Source organism: Pinus tabuliformis, chromosome 6, assembly GCF_031772625.1.
Source record: "Pinus tabuliformis cultivar Carrire ecotype Pingquan chromosome 6, CPIR1, whole genome shotgun sequence".
Taxonomy (NCBI): Eukaryota; Viridiplantae; Streptophyta; class Pinopsida; order Pinales; family Pinaceae; genus Pinus; species Pinus tabuliformis.
The window spans coordinates 1581302762-1581322971 of NC_142292.1; positions in this window are offsets into that span (position 1 = coordinate 1581302762).

Consider the following 20210-nt stretch of genomic DNA (forward strand, 5'->3'; position numbering starts at 1 on the left):
GCATTCACGAAGATCGACCACCCGTACCGTAAAACGTATTCTGTGGTTTCACGAAAAGTTTGGCACACCCTCTGCCTAGAACTCCAGAGTAGTTTCTTTTGGCCTTTTTCAAACTCTATAACTGAAAAATTCCAACCGAGCATTTGTCACTTCGGGCTCGTTAATACATCGAAGGAGACTAGAGTCATCTTTAGCTTTTTCTCGACTCTTAAAACATGAAAAAGCAAAGTTATGTTTAAAAGCGTCTAATAAAATTCATTCAAATCGGAAACACAAATTTTCCCCTTTATATTTTAGTTGATCGAGTAATCCGCAATCGTGGAAGAAAGTCAATTGAATATCCGTCGTTCTCGGAGGCTTGCGAGTCAACCATCTTTGTCTCCGGAATCGAAAACAATCCGGACAAAGCGAGCTCGTCGAACCAGTTCAAAATCTCCTTTAAAAGTTAGAACAAGTGTTCCGACAACATCTGAGATTCTGGTTACTCCAAACATTTCCGGAAACCCTGCCTCTATAGTAGAAGTTCAACCGCCACAGAAGGACAGTAATACTGATCCTAGTCTGGGGGCAAATACTTGTATAACTGAACCAGTTCCATCTGTAACTGGTCCAGAGAGTTTTGTTCCTCAAACATCTGTCGCTGTTGATACAACCCCTTCTTCGGCACCGGAAATCTTTTACGGACCTGACGGTCTTCCTCTTCCACCTGGTCTGGTTGCGATAGAGGAAATTATAGAGCAACCGCAAGTATCCACTCCAACTCATTTTGGAGTAGGGGTCACTCTATTTCCTACTACAACAGAAGTTTGTCCATCACCAGTGGAAGTTCCTGTAGAATCACTAGGCGATCAATTGGATAGACTTAAAATGTCTGAACAACCGTCGACATCTAGGACTGTGTCAAATGACACGGCGACGGCAGAATTACCTGCTGCAAATCCAACAATGTTCGTCGGCATACCATCTGTCCCAACTAGCTCTCAATCGCTAGAAGGAGTCCACCAAGAGACTATCTCGACAGTATGGTCTGTTCCTGTTTGTTCCGGAGTAATGTCTGGTAACTCTTATGGTGAGACTCATCAAATTGACCCTTTTGGGAATCTAATTAGGCCATCCGGTCCTCCAGGACAATCAATTGCCTTGAGCTCTGGATTACCACCGTATGGGGGGCAGTATGCCTTTTCATTACCCCCTCCGGGAGGGTACCCATACGGGAGTTCTCAACCTTATTCAAGTTATGGTGGAATTGCAACGAATAGCTGGGTACCTATGCTATCCCAGCCACCAAGAGTTGTATATTCCATGCAACAGTGTGTACCTGTGACGAACATCCCAACTACACCGGCTATTGTAACCGTGTCGCAAGTTCAAACGATGCCTGTTGTATGTCAACCTCAGATTTCTCAGGTTCTCATGCAACAGCCCCTTGACCCGGCGACCCAACCACAATCGCCTACTGGTGGGGCGACACAAGTACAATCGGGTACAACTACCCCACATCTTGGTCCAATGGTTAGTGTAGCGCAACAACCCATGGTATCACAACCGTGGATAGTGCAATACCAACAGCCACAATTCCAACAAGTGTACCAAGGTTCTGAACAGCAAATATTTGCGAATACTGGACAACCATATATCCAAAATGGTCAAAATCAACCACTTTATAGTGGTCAAGTCCATCAACCGTATCAATCATACCAGCATCAACTCCATTATGCTGGTATGCAAAGACCGACTGTTCAGGCGATTCCATCGTATCCTGGTTACGCTTCACCTAACTTGAATCAACAGTTACCATTCGTGGCGACTTTAGAGTTGCCTGATTTACATCGGTTAACTAATGATCCAATTGCTTACGCCCCATGGTGGCCAGTGATTCCACACAAACTTCCATCTGACATTCCTAAATTCAATGGAAATCCAGGTGAAGACCCGTCGAATCATGTGATGACATTTCATCTATGGTGTTCGTCGAACACTTTAAATGATGATTCGATAAGGCTTCGCCTCTTTCAGAGGACATTGACAGGTCCAGCGGCAAAATGGTATATAGAATTGCCAAGAGCTTCGTTCGACAATTTTAGCTCCCTTGCCACGACATTCTTAACCCACTTTCAATTACCAATAAGGTATGAAACAGGAACAGAGATATTGACCAATTTCAAACAGACAACCGCAACTCATATATCAGATCATATACATGAGTGGCGACGTCGACGAAGAATGGTTAAAACATACGTCCCTGATCAGCTTTTAGCTGAGTGGTTTATAAAGTCGTTACTTCCGGCCATAACGGAAGATGTGGCAAAGGGGGGAGTCGTAACAGAAGAGCAGGTTATCGCTCGTGCGCAATATTTGGACTTAGTATATACTCAGTCCGGCACGCTCTATGACAAAATACCAGACGCCCCTAGACCAGAGTTTTCAATCCCTCCTCCTCCTAAATCAAATAGTGACTCTCATGCCGGCGATGGCGTGATTGGCACAGCAAACGCAAATCCGAAAAGGACCCATCAAAAGAAGGCCCGTAAGGATTCGAATCAAAATGCGCATGAAGAAGTTCTTGCTTCGGAAGTAAATGCCGTATCGAACGATAAAGGCAAAGAAAGCAATCAACCAGGAAGCAAGAAGAATCAAAACGAAGGGAAGAAAGATCAAAGAAAGTCATCTCCTCGAAAAACTCCTCGTAGAAAGGAGAAAACACCTAGGAGATGTCACATATGTGACGATGATCATTGGACGGCAGATTTCCCGTATAAAAGCTGAGTTTAAAAGATTCGTAAAGAACCCACACACTCCAGCCGTGTTGACTGATCCATTTCCCGACCCAAGTCAGAATCTGGTTGACAGTGGAAATGCTTCCCCATCACAAGTTATGATGTTGTCAAGTTTTAAGCGCCAAGATGATGCTTTAATTTCGACATTAAACAAAAGCCATGGGAATTCATAGTCGTTGAATGGTGAGAGAAAAAGTCGATCAGGCAGTTCGACAACAACTTCGACAGAAGTTGTGCCGCCATCCAACACGAGAAGCATTCCAACGATCCATGGAGGCAATCATCCTCTCCAATATATCGAAGTAATTTTCCTAAAAGGCCCTTCTTTAATGGGTACTTTTGCCCCACCATCGTCGAGTAATCTTACGGAGATGGGTGCAACGGAATATGAAGCCTTCTATTTTTGATGGATCTAAAAGTTACAAGGATAGGTCTTATGTCAACCTCGTTAAAAAATGAAATAAGGAGTCAAGAGGACAGTTCTTTACAAGGTCAACCTCATTAAAAAATGAAATGTTCCCTTAGGGATTAAGGGACATGTGCCTCGTCTGCATTATTATGCTGGGGGCATCATCGAGCAGTTTTAGCAATGTTCATGCTCGTTAAAAAATAAACGCAAGAATTCGAGCAGTTTTTGTACAGAGTTCATGCTCGTTAAAAAATAAACATAAATTGTGAGCAATCTTTCCCTGCAGTTCAAGCTCATCCAGAAAAAATGAACCGGTAAATAACCTTGAGAAATGTAACCTTTGATAGCCATATTAAAAGCCCTTGGTCGTGTTTATATGCCATCACCTCCATCCGTTCATTTGGCCAATCGTTCATCTCCATATGTTTGCTTACCCATTTTGAGGAACAGCTGTGAAGAGTGATTTCACTTAGCCATCCTTGTGACACTGCCGTGATTGGAAAATTCCAACCTGTACCTGGAATCTGTTGCTATCCCTGTTTATCACTCGTTCCTCAAAAGACGAGTCTTCTTTGAGCTCTTTTCACTGACTCGTAAAATATGAAAAGTTTGCCGAGTTTTGGCCTTCCAGCTCATTAAAAGGACCGGAAGAGCTATCCCTCCTCTAGATTTTAATCTTTTTGGACCTGAGGGATTATTGCACAAAAAGATCGAGCGCTTGTTTTGTTCGGCTCGTTAAAGAAATCGAAAATTCATCCCTTTTGTATTGTTTTATACTTTTTCGGACTTAAGGGATTAGATGACGAAAAAGGAATTTTGGAGTTAACTTTCCGTAGCTTTTCAGACTCTCTAAAAATGAAAAGGACCGAGTTTTCCTTGTCGTTAGACTCGTTAAAATGATTAAATAGCGACAAACTTGTCTTTAGACGAGAACGAGTTTCCCTATCGCTAGGCTCGTTAAAACATAGCGATGGGCTTGCCCGAAGGGCAGGTTATAGAACAAGCATATGTTATCCTCCTCAAGCTTGACAAAAATAAAGAGGTACTGGTCAGCAATGACTGGGGAAAAATTGGGAGAACCTCACAGCATTAATGGTAGCAAGTCGCTCTTGAACATGACACTTTGTCCTTCGTATCACATCGGGTTGGGTTGTTTCATTCACCGGTCTCATAACCATGGTCCTCGCCACACCATCCACAATTGGGGTAATGCTACCAATCCATCACATCAGTGTCGTTATATGTTCAAGAGATGTGGTTCTGCAAAGAGTCAATCGTGTCCCATCCACTGCCATACATTATCCTTCATCCACTTCATGGCCTCCACCTTGAATCATACGTCACAGTTTGTTTTCACCTCATCACAATCACTAGCTCCGTTCCGTGTCACTGATGTGGGATTCATTAAGGCCCTCCTTTGACGGATCGCTCCTTGTCGACATCAGCTCATTATCCAAGGAGTTGATCTAGGAACAACCCTTTCAGTACTTTGAAGCTTGCATGCCTCAATGGCAAGTTTCTCACTTCCGGCGACAGGTATACATCAATGACCTTCGACCAGAGGATTTTGCATGGTGGTCGACGCCAAGTCCTTTATTCCCACCATGTGAATTGTACTGCCGTACCTTGAGGGTCATCATCCTTATCGGTGATTCCTCTCGCGTTTGTTAACGGTTTACATCATTGACCGGTAATCAAGCGATGTCTTTCCATGTTCGACTTCAAGAAATTCTCACATGGATCGACTTGTACATCGAGTGAAGATCGGAAGAGATTGAAGACCCCGGATCTAGTTTCATCCATCCGGGCTGCGATATATATTCAGGACATAAAGACATTTGATATGTACATCATTACAGCAGATGATCATCCTTCTCAAAGGATGATAATTTCAGCAGAGAATTATCGGTCTACAATCAGACGATCGTCTGTTCTATGTACGAAAATGTATTTATAAAGCTGAGCATGGGAATGCCCGCCTCAGCTAGATCATGAAAATGTATGAAAAATAATGTATTGTATTGTATCTTATTACAGGACACTTCTCAGCAGATTGAATGAACTTCGGATCCTCTCAATAAAGCATTTCACCCGATAAACGACCTCATACTTTAGGGGGCATCTGTTATAGACAATTTTGTGCCTTACAGCAACAGGCATGAATTGTCAATAATCCAAGGGATCCAAAGTTCCCTAAACATGATGTTCCTACCCCTAGAGGAACAAGGTCAGCAAACCAACAGCTCTCAGATCAGTTCTCCACCTGAAAACACTCAAAAACAAGCAATTCTGAAATCAAAGCAGGTGCTCCACTAGGCTTCTGCGCTGAAACTCAGATCCTCCATGGTGTACCTGCGTTGCAAAGCAAGTGGAACAAAGGCCACCTGCGCTGAGCGAGATGGGACAAGTGGCACACTGAGTCATTGCTCCAAAAATGACACTTGGATCAGGGATTTCGCCTTGTGATGAGTCAGAGGCTCTGTTTCTCCAAGTGGAAGCAAGGTTCTCCAAGTGGACTCAAGAACTGAAGATCAACTAAAGATTAACTGAAGAGAGAGAGGACACAAGGCAGCTACACATTAGTTGCAAGCTGACTCATCCTTTCTCAATTCATCTATATATTGAGCTCTCTCCTATGAGCTCAGGAGGCTGGAATTTTGTGCAAAGTAATGCTATGCTGTTGGTTTCACTATAGAGCTATTGGGTGATTGCTTGAGGGAGGTGAAGAGGAGAAATTCTTTCTGCTGGGAGGTGTTGCTGGATTAGGACCTTCAATGGTTGTAACACTCTCAGAACCTTTACTTCTTCATTAATAAAATCTATTGAGGTTCTTCTATATGCATTTGTTCCAATGATGTTTTGTGATAATTGTATATTTGGTTTATGCTAATCCGTGAATCAGTTATGATTGCATGCCTCTTGTAGTCTCCTTCTTTGTCATTTTGCAGGATCTCATTGTAGCTGGGCCGGCAAAAGAGCAAAGAGCTGGGAGCAAGCGGCCATAGAGAAGAGTTTGGATTCGACATTAAGCGCAAGGAAACGGTTAGTGCATTTATCCACTCTCTTTTGCTTTCATAAAGAAGTAAACCTTAAGTAGTTTTCTTTACAGTTGTTGCTGAGGTACTATCACCCTTAGAGTGGGATAGGGTCATCCGAGTCGGATACTTTTCCCTACAACATGGGGGTAGTCGATATTCTACGTATGTAATTATATCAGATCGTTTTAAACATACCCTTGGGTATATTGGATGGCGCTTCATGTATGAAAAGTATATCAGAATACTTCCTATTATACAGGACACGTTAGACAACACTACTACAGATTGCGCTGCCATGTACCTATGGGTATATTTTAGAAGTCCCTATTAGATTGCTATCCTACCATAAGTAACTGAGCCAACCACCTTGTTATCTATGATACACCGAACACATCATTTGGGGATATTGCTTGCACATACTGGAAATGACATTCCACAGTTCACAGTGACTTGGTACTTCTTATTTTCCTAGTTAACCCTTTGTTTTATTTTTTGTCTTTAATTTCTAAAATCAATTAATTGACCGTAAAACAACATCCTCACCATGGAACAAATCCTTAGTAGATCTTAGGTTGAGACTAATGGAAACAATTCCTAAGTCCACCAGTCAAGGAAACCCCTTTGATAGGAATCATGGTCCTTTTCCTTATTTTGGAAATATTGGTGCTCCTTATATGGAAACATTTTTCCTTTCCTAGATTTACCATTGGTTTAACAATTTGGTTGTTTTCAACCTCCTTGGTTCCAAATGTCCAAACTTATTCTCAACCAAGTAGTCCTCCACATAAATGAGATCAACCTCAAGTTTATCCTAAAGATGACTCTTTTCCTTCTTCAACTATTGTTTATCCATCCTTTTCTTCCTCCTTTCCTGGTGAAAGTCTTGTTTTAAGTAACCGGGAAGCTAAGAAGAAGAAGATGAGGACAAAGAAGAAGAAGAAAAATAAACAGGGGGAAACTAAGAAAACATTGTTATGAATGCAATTAATGTTGAGAAATATTCCAACAAGCCCCATATATTTAAATTCCATTGCATGATTTGTAAGGGTGATCACCTTGTTAGATATTATCCAAATATTCTACATGTATTAGAAGTATGGTCCACAGGCTCACATCAACCCTTGTCATCAGCCTCTGGAGATCATGCTAGTGATAAACCATTAACTAGTGATAGTAAGGTCCACAAGAAAAAGAGTAAAGTTAAGTTTCCCTATAGGTTATGTGAAGGGTATCATGCTATTCACCTTTGTCCTTATATGAATGAAGCCTCAAAAGTTTTGGAAAACCATACAACTTCTCAGCCATGACTTCCAGCTAGTTACCGAAAGCTTTCTCCCAATCCTCCACTAGTTGATGAAGTAATTGACTTGAATCCATCTTCAGTCAATCCCACTCTCTCTGAACGTGAATCCCATGAGTCCACTCCCAATCAACCATTGGCTGAGAAAATGGTTGACTCGATTCTAACTTTAGGTGATTGTACTTTTCTCGTTGAAAGTGAGGTTCACACTACTTTGGTTCTTCTTGTTTATTTAGATCCTGTCAAACAAGGGGAAATTTATCCTATTGTCATAGAACCCCCTTTAAGTAATGACTCAACCCATTTATAGCATGTCATAGGTTCCAATTTGTCAACCTATTCTAGAACTAACGCAAATTTTGTCAGGGAAACCATTACAAGGGATACCCCAAGCTCTTGCTGGTTAGACAACAACCATTCAATAACCTTATTCATGCCAATATTTCCATGATAAACCTTTTCAAAAATATTAGGGATTTCATGGGACTGGACAACCTTGTATGCCTTATCCTAATTATGAAAATAATCCATATCAAGGTGCGATGAAAATGTCAGTAGCCCAACCCATCCCATCCTATCTTGGATACCCCTCACTAGTAGTTAACTTCCTTCCACAAGGTTACTGAGCTACTCAAGGTCTCAGAGCAAATTTCATTTTCTTGTGTCAAGCTCCTTAAAAAATGAAACAAGGTGTTGAAGCAGAGTTCAATTTCTTGTGTCAAGCTCCTTAAAAAATGAAACAAGGTCTTGGATAAGAGTTCCTTTTCTTGTGTCAATATCCTTAAAAATGAAACAAGGTCTCGAAGTAGAGTTCATTTTCTTGTGTCAATCTCATTAAAAAATGAAACAAGGTCCCTTGAGCATAGTTATTTTATTGTGTCAAGCTTGTTAAAAAATGAAACATATCTCCCTTCAAGTTGATTCTTTCACTTGATCTCATAAATGAACCTTTATTCCATCCACCTATTAGTAACCTATAGTCTACTTCAATGAATGAAATGAAGCCTGGGGGGCATGCGCTTAGAATTCTGTTATTATACTGGGGGCATGAAAACCAATCTCAAACATACTTTTCCTTTGTTTTAAGTGCGTGTAAAAATGAAACTACTCTTAAGAATATTTGTTCCTCGTTTCAAGCTTGTGTAAAAATGAAACTAATTTCAAGTACTCTCAAGCATATTTTTTCATTATTTCAAGCTTAGGTAAAAATGAAACCAATTTCAAGCATAGTTTTCCATGTTTCAATCTTGTGTAAAAATGAAACCATTCTCATTTTATCCTACGTGATTTCCATTTTCATCAGCCTATTTCTACTACATGAGCCTTGGTTTTATCATTCCATCATCACCATCTTCTTGCCGATCATACGCTTTCACTTGGTATTTTTACCCTTTCCTGAGGAACCACTACGATGAGTGGTATTGCTAGCTACCTCTTGACCTTTACATGTTTTGAGAAATTCCATCATAACTGAAGCGAGTTGCTACCCTTTATACCACTCATTCCTCTAGGAGGAGTCCTCTTTCAACTCTTTTTAGACTCCCAAAACATGAAAATATTATCAAGCACTTGTCTTTTCAAACTCGTTAAAGTAAATGAAAAGACATCTACCTAGTATAAGTTTAACCCTTTTCCGAACTAGGATAGAATATTTACGAAAAAGGAATACTTTAGTCAAACATTCCTAAAAGGTTCTCGTGAATATCATTTTATGCTTTTTAGACTCAAGAGACTAAATTTACGAAAAGGAACCTTTGGAGTTTTCTTTTTCGCCTCTTTTTCAAACTCTCTAAACATGAAAAATAAGTCAAGTTACACCTTCACTGGACTCCTAAAATCATCAAAAAACATTGGACTTGTCGAACATGATGGGGTTGAACCACTCCTTCTCAGGGTTCATTAAAAATACTTAGAAGGAATCTGAAGGATGAACTTATAGATCAAGCATATGTTATCCTCCTTAAGCTTGTCAAAAATAAAGAGGTACTGACTAGAGATGGTTGGGGAAATTAGGACAACAGGCTACTTAACCTATTAATAGCAATGAGTCGCTCTTAAACATGACACTCTTTCACTTCATCTCCATGACTATTGGGTTGGAAAATATGCTTTCCTATTTGGTTATTCACACCATATTAAAATCCTTCGTAATATGTTTTGAGTAAATGCTACCAACTCCATAAAGTGTCGTTGATATGTTCAAGATAATTCCCTTAGTTGATACCTTCTATAATACTCTTAAGCCTTCATTCATGTCTACCATTCCTAAACCAACTCTGCATCAACATCATTCTATCTCAAATCTTGATACCCTTTTCATGTTGTCGATGATGGATACATCAAGGCCCTCCTGCGACGAGTCACTTCCTATCGCCCTCAACTCATTATCAAGGAAGTTTACTGAGAAACTCCCTTCAGTACCTTGGATCTTGCATACCTCAATGGTACATTTCCTCTCTCTCAGCAACTCCTCATCATTGGCCTTCAATTGAAATATTTTGTGTGGTGTTTGACCTCAGATCATTCATTCACACCACATCGATTGTCATATGGTACCTTGAGAGCCATTATCATTATTTGTGGTTCCTCTCACATTTGTTAACAAATTACATCATTGGTTGGTAATTATATGGTGTCTACCATGTTCTACTTGATCTCATTTATTCTCATGGTTATACTTGTACTATCGAGTTACAATGTAGAAGACCCCAGATCTAGTTTCATCCATCCAGGCTACGATTTTAGGATTGATACAAGATTACAAAGTATGAATGTTATGATCATTCAGACTGTCATCGAAGCACCGATCCACACTCTGTCATCAATGGAAAAGACTTCTTGATCATTGTACATGTAATATTGGCTTATATGTTGAGCATGGGTATGCCTCCCTCAACAATGATATCCTTATGATAATATGTATTGTAACAGATGATGATCTCGATCGATTTTTTCTTGATCCTAACTTGTCACAAGGTAAAATACTCCATTCCTCAACCACTACTTCTGAATTTGTACTTTAGGGGGCAATATGTTACATGTAATTTTGTTACATCCACTCAAAATGCCTAAAAATTGGATCAATCAACATCCTTGAATAATTTTTCATTATCCGTTTGCAAATCCCTGAGCATCACCCCTTCAAATATTCTAGGTTTCTAGGTCAATTAGCTCAAAAACAGTGGTTTTAGTCCCATCACACTATGTATGCATGTCCACCTACAATGGTTGCAAGTTGCATAAATGAGTATCCACACTGACCAACATAATTTTCTCTACACTGTAGGTGCAATGATTATAGAATTCCAAGAAAATTAAAAAAAAAAAATTGAATCTTCTCCTTCTAGAAGTTTCTAATATGGTTTTAACTATTTACCATGGATAGATATCTTAAATTCCTATATGATCCTACCTTAGTGGTCTTATCTCTTATCCCCAGATCTTATCCTCCCTCATATGTGGATCTTAAGACTAGATTGGTAAATCCTAAACTACCATGTTTACCCTATAAATTTACTACCTCCCATGGAGTCTGGGTTAGATATTGGAGATTACTAGTTCCATCATGCTGCTACTTTGAGATTAAGGAGTCATCATCCAATTATGCATTAGGGTTAAGTGTGAAGGTTTTCTTTGTGGCAAGGAAAGACAAGACAATTGGGGACACATCTACAAAGTCAAATTCTATATATGTTTGTAACTCTCTCCTATATTTATTAATACAAAAAACACTTTGTTTTCCTATACTTGTGTCACATTGATTCTTATGTATTTCAATTCCATGTTGACTCGTTGATTAGAGATATTGAATTATGTTATGTGGGTATTGTAGTTCCTTTGCTTGTTTTAGTAATTGTTGCCAGTTCCATTTATAATGTGAGGAGATGGAGTTGGAGATTACAAGAAAAGAGAACAGGACGATTTACTACAAATTCCAGGTTGGTCTCTTTTCCTTATTCTAATCTCTCCAAGGAAAACATCCATCATTTTTCCCTCTATTGTTCTATATCAGACCACTAGATCTAGGGAGTTAATTTTTGTCTGCAAAAGTGAATTTTCCATATAACACGTGTACCCTAAATCCCTAAATCCCATAATCCTCAATGCCCCTATCCACTTAACCCTGAACACCTCAATTAATTAAATATTTAGGCACATCTAGCGCTAAATCCGGGGCTAAAAAGGAATCTAGCCAAGGAGGTAATTTAGGTGCAAAAAAAGGACCTAAACCTGGTGCTATCAATGGCATTATTTCTAGGGAAATTGATGGTGCTAATGCTGACATTATTTACAATGTTATTTCTAGCACTATTTCCATTGATATTTACAAAGCTATTATTACCTAAACTAGCACCTAAATGTTTTGGTTGGTGAAAGCAACACCAAAAATAGTGCCATCACGATAAATAACATCAACTTTTAAAAAAAATGGAGAAATTTACACTAAAACAATCATTGGAAGCAAAAAAATGGAGCAAAAACAGGAGCTAATCACAGGGATTTGTTGTAGTTTTTTTGGGTCCCAAAATTTGTGGCCATTTTAAGTAACTAAATGATGGTTTTTTAAACTTTTGGGGGACAAGGGTTGCCATGGCATGCTCTAGCCATAGTGAAGTTTTGTAGTCCTTAGATAATTACTTCCAATGAGCTACTATATGCCACAAATAGAGATTGCATGCAAAAGTTACAACCCTAGGAAGTTGATGTACCAAATAACCACCTTGAGGCTCGCAAACCTTTTGGTACTTCATATTCTAGGGTTAGGGTTTGAACCTCTATGGTTATTTTTTTATATTAAAATTCCATTCTTTTGACATGTTGTAATAAATTTTACGAATGTGTGTAACCACCATCTCTCTGTCTCTTTAGAGATAAATATCACCATTCTAGTAAGCATGTGTTCTACATTATTTTGCTACTTTATTTTTTAATAGAAGTTGATTTTTCATTATATTACTATGCTCTTCATTATATTTCTATATGTTTGTGCTTCATTTTCTTCCTTCCTTTCATTTCATTCCTTGTACAACCTAGATCATCAAAATATATCAATTCTAACAAATATGTTTTTGGTTCATTGCCACTTCTAAATGAAACCATTCATTTGCTACCATATATGCAATTCTCACAAAAGTAAAAATTATAAGATTTCAAAATTGAAAGAATATTTTTACCTACAAAAATTTTAAGGCCGTTTTCATTCATGTGACCTAAGTTCTTATGCCAGAAATCTACATAGATTTCTTCTTTTACAACAATAGTCACATCTATTTTTTTTCTATTGCTCTTAATTTATACAACATTCCCGTTTTGGATCCTTTGGCCATGAGTAGTACTCCTTTACTAATTTTGTAGCCAACTTTTCCAAAACTTGTGAAGCATCCTTCATCATCCAATCATCTTGTAGAGGTAATAATCATGCACATATCTAGAACATCTATAACCTATTTTAGTAAGACAATTTTTCCATCCTTTGTATTTCTTCTCAACTGCACTTTACCACAATCACTAGGATTATATGTAAAATAATTTATTTTTTTAAGGTTACATAATGATATTCCTAGAGTCAGTAATCCAATCAACACTACAAGTATACTTATATAAACATACATCTTTCATTTAAACATTAAATAAAGCCTCACCATCTTAAACTATGACAAATGGTATCACCTTCATATTTATTAGCCGATTTTTTTTGTGTTTGCAATTTTTTTATCCTTTTGTTCTTACTTCCAGACTCCACACTCTATTTTCATGGGTCCTAGTTTTTCATAGTGATAATAATTAATCCTTCCTCTTTTCATATTTGTTCTATCTCTTGACCTTGAATGGCATTTATGGTTTTATTTAGTTTTCCTACCATGGTAAAATAGATTAAAAAATTTCCTCCCTAGTTTTCTATAATTAATTTACGTCAAATCTCCTCATTCATTAAGTTGTTACTAAAATAATTTAACTTTAGGGTTATTGCAGGCATTGAAGGTTTCTAATCTCATCATTTCGGATGATGATATTAGATCCATCTTACTTATGTGCTCCATGTTGGATAGCTAGGGTTCATATAGGTTTTGAAGTGCTCATAGCGAGAATCAAATTCTCTTAGCTATCCAACATGGAGCACATTATTAAGATGGATATAATATCATCATCCAAAGTTATTTTAACAAAGCTGAGTTGGATGGTAATTATGTCAAATTAATTTAAGTGTTGTTCTACTAAATCACCCTCCATCATGAGGTTGTATAATTTATTCATTATGAAAAATCTTATTCAATGCTACGTTTTTTTCATATAGATCATGTACGTTTTTCCATAGATATTATTTTTTCTTCTTTCTAACCACATTAAACTAGAAATTATTTGCTAAAAAATGGCAAATTTTGGAAATGACCTTTCTATATATCTTGATATAATCTTCATCTATCATTAATGAGGGTGTCTTTGCTACTCCCTCAATTGGGAAATATCGATATTTCAAAATTTTTATATCATTTAATTTTGCTTTCCATAGGGAAAAATTAGCTTTGTTTATTTTCTCCATGTCACTTAGTGCTATTATTTCCATGCTCAATGGGACCCAACACTATTATAAACCTAATTCATTATGGTTATGGTGTGAGTTATGAACCATAATTGGGAGTCCAAGATACCTTGAAAGATGAACCCAATTATCAAAATGGTGTATTTAGATGTGTATCATGTTATGAAAAAGAAATCCATGCATGTTATTTCAATTTATGGTGTAGTACAATAGTGGTATCAGAGCTTGGGCGCTCTCTAGAGCCTATCAACTTTTCCATTCCTATTTCCTTTCCTCAACGCTATGGATTTTCTTTATGTTCCTTGCTTTATGATCTATGCTCATTTTCTTTGTCTACATTAGGTGTTACTTTATCATTTTCTATAGATTTGAAACCTTAATCATTTCAATATAAAACCCATTAAGCACCCACCATTCGTGAGTCTATTGACCTTCCTTTCCATGACCTAGAACTTATCTCTCTCCTTATAGTTTTCATTCTCATGGATGTCATTATTGAGGCAATATATATCTAAACAAGCATTTCTAACCTAAATATTGGCTAGACCAATGTGGATCAAAATGCACTCCCTCATTGTCACTAGTTGAATCCATCGAAGGATGATGAATCAGACTTTATTGAATAATAGGAATAAGAAGAAGAAGAACCACCTGCTCCAACACTGAATAGATAGGTATAGTAAAGAAGGCAACTAGAAAGATATACTCCGTTTAATTTTCATTCAAAATTTTCTTTGTTTATTATTGATTATGATCGTAGAACTATTAGGAAGGAAGTGGATTCAGAAGGTGGAAAACTATGGAAAAAGGCCATGGTTGAAGAAATGGTATTCGTAAATAAAAATGAGGCTTGGGATCTCAAGGAATTTCTAGTTGGAAGAAATCCCACTAGAAGCAAATGGGTATTTAATAAGAAGTTGAATGCATAAGGCATGGTAGAGAAATATAAAGTTGGATAGTAGAGAAATATTATTCCTAGGTAGAGGGAATTGAATTTGGTGATATTTTTTTCTCTTATTATCAAGGTAAATTATATTATATTTATTTTATCTGTTGTTACTTCTTTTGATTTTGAAGTAGAATATATGGATGTGAAGACAACATTTCTACATGGGGATTTGGAAGAAGAATCTACATGAAGAATCTAGAAGGTTTTAGTTGTTAAAGAAAAGAAAGAGTTGGTATGCAGGCTAAAAAAGGTCCCTATATAGGTTAAAGCAATCACCAAGGATGTGGTATAAAATTTTTAATACTTATATATTGGGACTTATCTTCACAAGGAGCAAAGAATATCACTAAGTTTATTTCAAATTAGTTGGCGATCATTTTATTTATATGGTGTTGTATGTTGATGATATGTTGTTGATTGGAAATGTTAAGGAAATCATTGAGGAAGTGAAAACTAAATTGTCTAAATTTGACACGAAGGATCTTGGTGTTGTAAATTTCATTTTGGGCATGGAGATTAAAAGAAATAGAGCAAAGAGGAAATATGTCTAGACAATATTACATAATTTTAATATGCAGGATAACAAACCATTTAAGGTCCCTATTCCTATAAGTGTAAATATACGTGCATAATAGTGTTCCTAGACATAGGAAGAGGAAGAGGACATGTCTTGTGTTCCGTATGCTAGTGCAGTTGCAAGTTTGATGTATGAAATTATTTGTACTAGACCAAACAATGCACATGTAGGGGGAGTGTTGATCAAGTATATGTCACTAGGGAAGGAACATTGAACAACATAAAAGAGGGTTTTTAGGTATTTGTGTGACACAAATGGTTATGGATTATGCTACCAAAGAAAATTAGAGTTGGAAAATGTTATAGATACATGGATTTGTTGATCCAAACTAGGATGCAGATTTGGATAATAGAAGATCTACATATGGGTATGCATTTAACCTATTTGGAGGAGCAAATAGTTAGACGAGCAAGAGACAATATATAATGAAACTCTTAACTATAGAAGTTGAATAACTAGAAGCCACACATGCAAGCATGGAAGTAGTATGGATGTAGAGATAGTGTTTAGATATTGGGTTGGTACAATGAGCGGTGAGGATAGATTATGACAATCAAAGTGCAATTTTCCTAGTGAAGAACCTAACGAATCATTATAATACCAAGCATATTGATGTTTAGTATCACTTTGTGAGAGATATGGTTGAAAAAAATAAGATGTTTCTGGTGAAGGTGGGCACTTTGAAAAATGTTGGTTATTCATTAACAAAATCCTGTTGGAAATAATACTGAGAGTGGGGGTGAATCAGTGTTATCAGATCAATAATTTAATTTTCAAAACTGATTTGTATACGCTACTTCAGCTTAGTGAACTAGCGTGTATACACAACTGTACTTAATGCAACCAGCGTATATGCAGAGATCTTTTGATTTACCCAAATTATCATGCATTGAACTTTAACCAGTATATCAGGAATTCATTAGACAGTGTAGTAAAAACAAAATAAAGCATCACACATAAGCAACACACATGAACACCAAGATATAAGGTGGAAACCCAATGTGGGTGAAAACCACCTGTTGTTGTCGTCTCTGTCTTCTTTTAATAATAAGAAAATTCTGTTTACAATTTTTGTACTAGTGTAGTCTTATACCAATATGCAGGCTTCTACCTGCAGAAGGCTACAACCTTCTCTCGTTCTCCAGCTTCTACTGGAAGGGAGCTACAACCCCTAGCTCTTGTACTAGCTGATATGTTTACTAGTACGTAGGTGCCGGCCTATAGAAGGCTACAACCTTCTCTTTTCTTCCAGGGACCACATTTCATAAATTTTCAGACTGGATCCATCAACAACATCATTCAATCATCAAATATATCTGCATCAACCAATCTCCTTTTGAACCAACCACAACCAAATCGATCAATCACTTTGACAACCCATCAATTTGATCATTCAGAATGCTATCACTAGAATACAATAACCAGAACCCAAGCCAGAACCCAGAACACTGCAACAGCAAACAGAAGCAACTAAAACATATTTTATAAGGTATACACTACTTCCATGTGTCGAACCTGCGTGCATATGCGCTTTCCTCAAAGTGAACCAGCGTACATATTTGCAAATCAAATTTATGATGTATACGCTGCTTTGATATGCAAAACCAGTGTGTATACGCTTCTTTTCTAAAGTGAACCTACGTACAGATCTGTAAATGATGATTTAAACATAACAACCATTCTAGACTTTAGTCATACCCAGGTCATCATATTTATATACTACAACATGCACCAATTATTCAGATACATGATCAAACCACATAAAGATAATTCACTTCAAGCCTTAAGATCACGATACATCCTTAGATCTTATCCTTCATCAAATGCTAAGGTTCATCCTTGGTTCAGATCAAGCACAACACCATAAGCCAATAACCTGCATATTAGATCTCACACTTCATCAGATATACGATACTTGCACACTTTGGCCAAATGATCTTCTCCTCCTTTTATAGTTTGTAGGCCTTTCTCAATACCATGGACCAAAACCACTTAGGACCAATACCTTGGACCAAATACTTAGGGTCAATACCTCGGACCCAATACCATGGACCAATACCATGGATCAAAATACCATGGACCAAATACTTCAGACCAAACACTTAGTTTTCCAATGTATACACGCTTTTCCTTTTGTGAAAGTGCGTGTGTACATATACACGACTTGTATACAGTGAACTTGCGTGTATACATGGCTTGGTCAATGGTGAACCTGCGTATACCTCTCTTTCTTCATTTGGTGTAGTCTGATTTGTAAATCCGTGCTGTTAACCTGCAGTACTATGATCTGTCATCTGTGTAGTCTGATATGTAACTCTGTGCTGTTAACCTGCAGTACTGTGATCTGTCATCTGAGAGAGTTACCATCAAGGACAACACCTGTATCATAATGCCAACAATCTCCCCCTTTGGACTTAATGGCAACACCAAGTCACTCTCCCTCTTTGACATCAAGGGCAAAGGGTCATGCTCCCCCTGAGTACATGCTGAATTCTCTAATATGTTGAAGGGTGCTGATTGAGCACCCATGATCGAGTCCATGCTCCCCCTGAGTACAAGCAAGGTTTGCAAAAACATGACGCTATACATACATCACCAATGACCTTCCTGTCACCAATGACTCATACATACATCCATCTCCCAACCAAGTGGGGATATGCCAAATTTGACTCATCCACCCAACCAAGTGGGGATATATCAATTGTTTATACATGACAAAAAACAAGAAACATTACATCATCCGTCCCATGCATAGTGGGGTTACAAATTAGGTATTTTCATGACCTTTACATTAAAAGATATACATGACATATATAACAGAGACCAAATATCTTAAACAAGACCATGATAGTCATTAGCAACTATCATCAGCAGCATCTATCAACAACATCCAGACCAGCAACTTGTATATGTCCATCATTAGTTCCCAAAATATCATCAACCATGTTCTCCCCCTGAACTTGTTCCACCTGTTCACTGTCAGATCTGATCATTGCATATGTCAGTAAGAGATATCAAAGCATCATCATCAATCAGATATACATCAAGTGATCAACAACACTATGAGGACCAATATATCAGCAGATTGAAACCATCATCAAACATGGCAGATAATTGACAGAACCATAACAGACCCCTTTTTTCTGAGTCTGGCCCATTATTTTTCTTCAAACCAACATATACGCAACTGTGCCCACAAAAACTCGCGTATGTATGCGATTACGCTTCATGAAACTCGCGTATAACCACCTTTCTCTAAAAAATAGGATTTAACAGCAGGATGATGTAGAAACTACTCCCATCTTTTGTCTAAGATATTCAAATGTCTCTATGGGCAGTGGTTTAGTGAATATATCAACAACCTATTCTTTGGAGGGAACATACTCCAATTTGACCTTTTGTTCAAGCACTTGTTCATGTAGGAAATGATATTTGATGGGTATGTGCTTGGTCTTGGAGTGCATGACTGGATTCTTTGAAATACTAATGGCACTTGTATTATCACATAGAATGGAGATGGGTGGAGTACATGTGATCTGAATGTCTTGCAAGGTTTGCATCATCCAAAGTAGTTGTGTGCAGTAAGATGCAGCAGCCACGTATTTTGCTTTAGCTGTAGATAATGCAATTGAAATTTGTTTCTTGCTGAACCAAGACACTAACCTGGAACCCATATAGAATGCACCACTACTAGTGCTTTTTCTGTCATCAACACTTCCTACCCAATACGCATCTGTATATGCATGAAGTGTAATATCTATATCTCTAGGATACCATAAACCAAAGTTCTGTGTTCCTCGAAGATATTTGAAAATCCTTTTGATTGCGTGAAGGTGTGATTCCTTTGGATTTGCTTGGAATCTTCCAACTATTCCTACTACATGCATGGTGTCAGGTCGGGTACCTGTTAGATAAACCAGACTGCTAATCATGGATCTGTAAGTTGGTTGATGTACCGTTGCTGATTCATCATTTGAGCTGTGACTACATCCTGTTACCATTGGGGTATATACTGGTTTAGAATCTTCCATGCCATACTTTTTTAGGTTCTGTTTGAGATATTTGGTTTGTGAGAGAAAAATACCATCTTTATTTTGCTGAACTTGTAGACCAAGGAAGTAGGTAAGCTCACCAAGCAAGGACATTCCAAATTATTGCTGCATTACTGAAGCAAAATTTTGACTCATAGATTCTTCATTGCTACCAAAAATGATATCATCAACATAAACAATAATTATTAGCAATTTACCAGTGTCAATAATTGTATATAGATTGCTATCTGCTAACCCCTTTGAAAAACCCTGTTGGTGGAGATATTTTTCAAGATGGTAATACCAGGCCCTTGGAGCCTATTTTAGACCATAGAGAGCCTTTCTGAGTTTTCATACAAGTTTTGCATCATTTCCAAGAATGAATCCTTCTGGTTGTTCAATATAGACTTCTTCTTCTAAGTCTCCATTAAGAAAGGCAGATTTTACATCCATTTGGTATACTTTGAATTTCTGAAAACTAGAAAGAGCAAGAAACATTCTTATGGCTTCAAGTCTAGCAATAGGTGCAAAAGTTTCTTCAAAATCTATACCTTCTTGTTGAGCATATCCTTTGCAAATGAGTCTGGC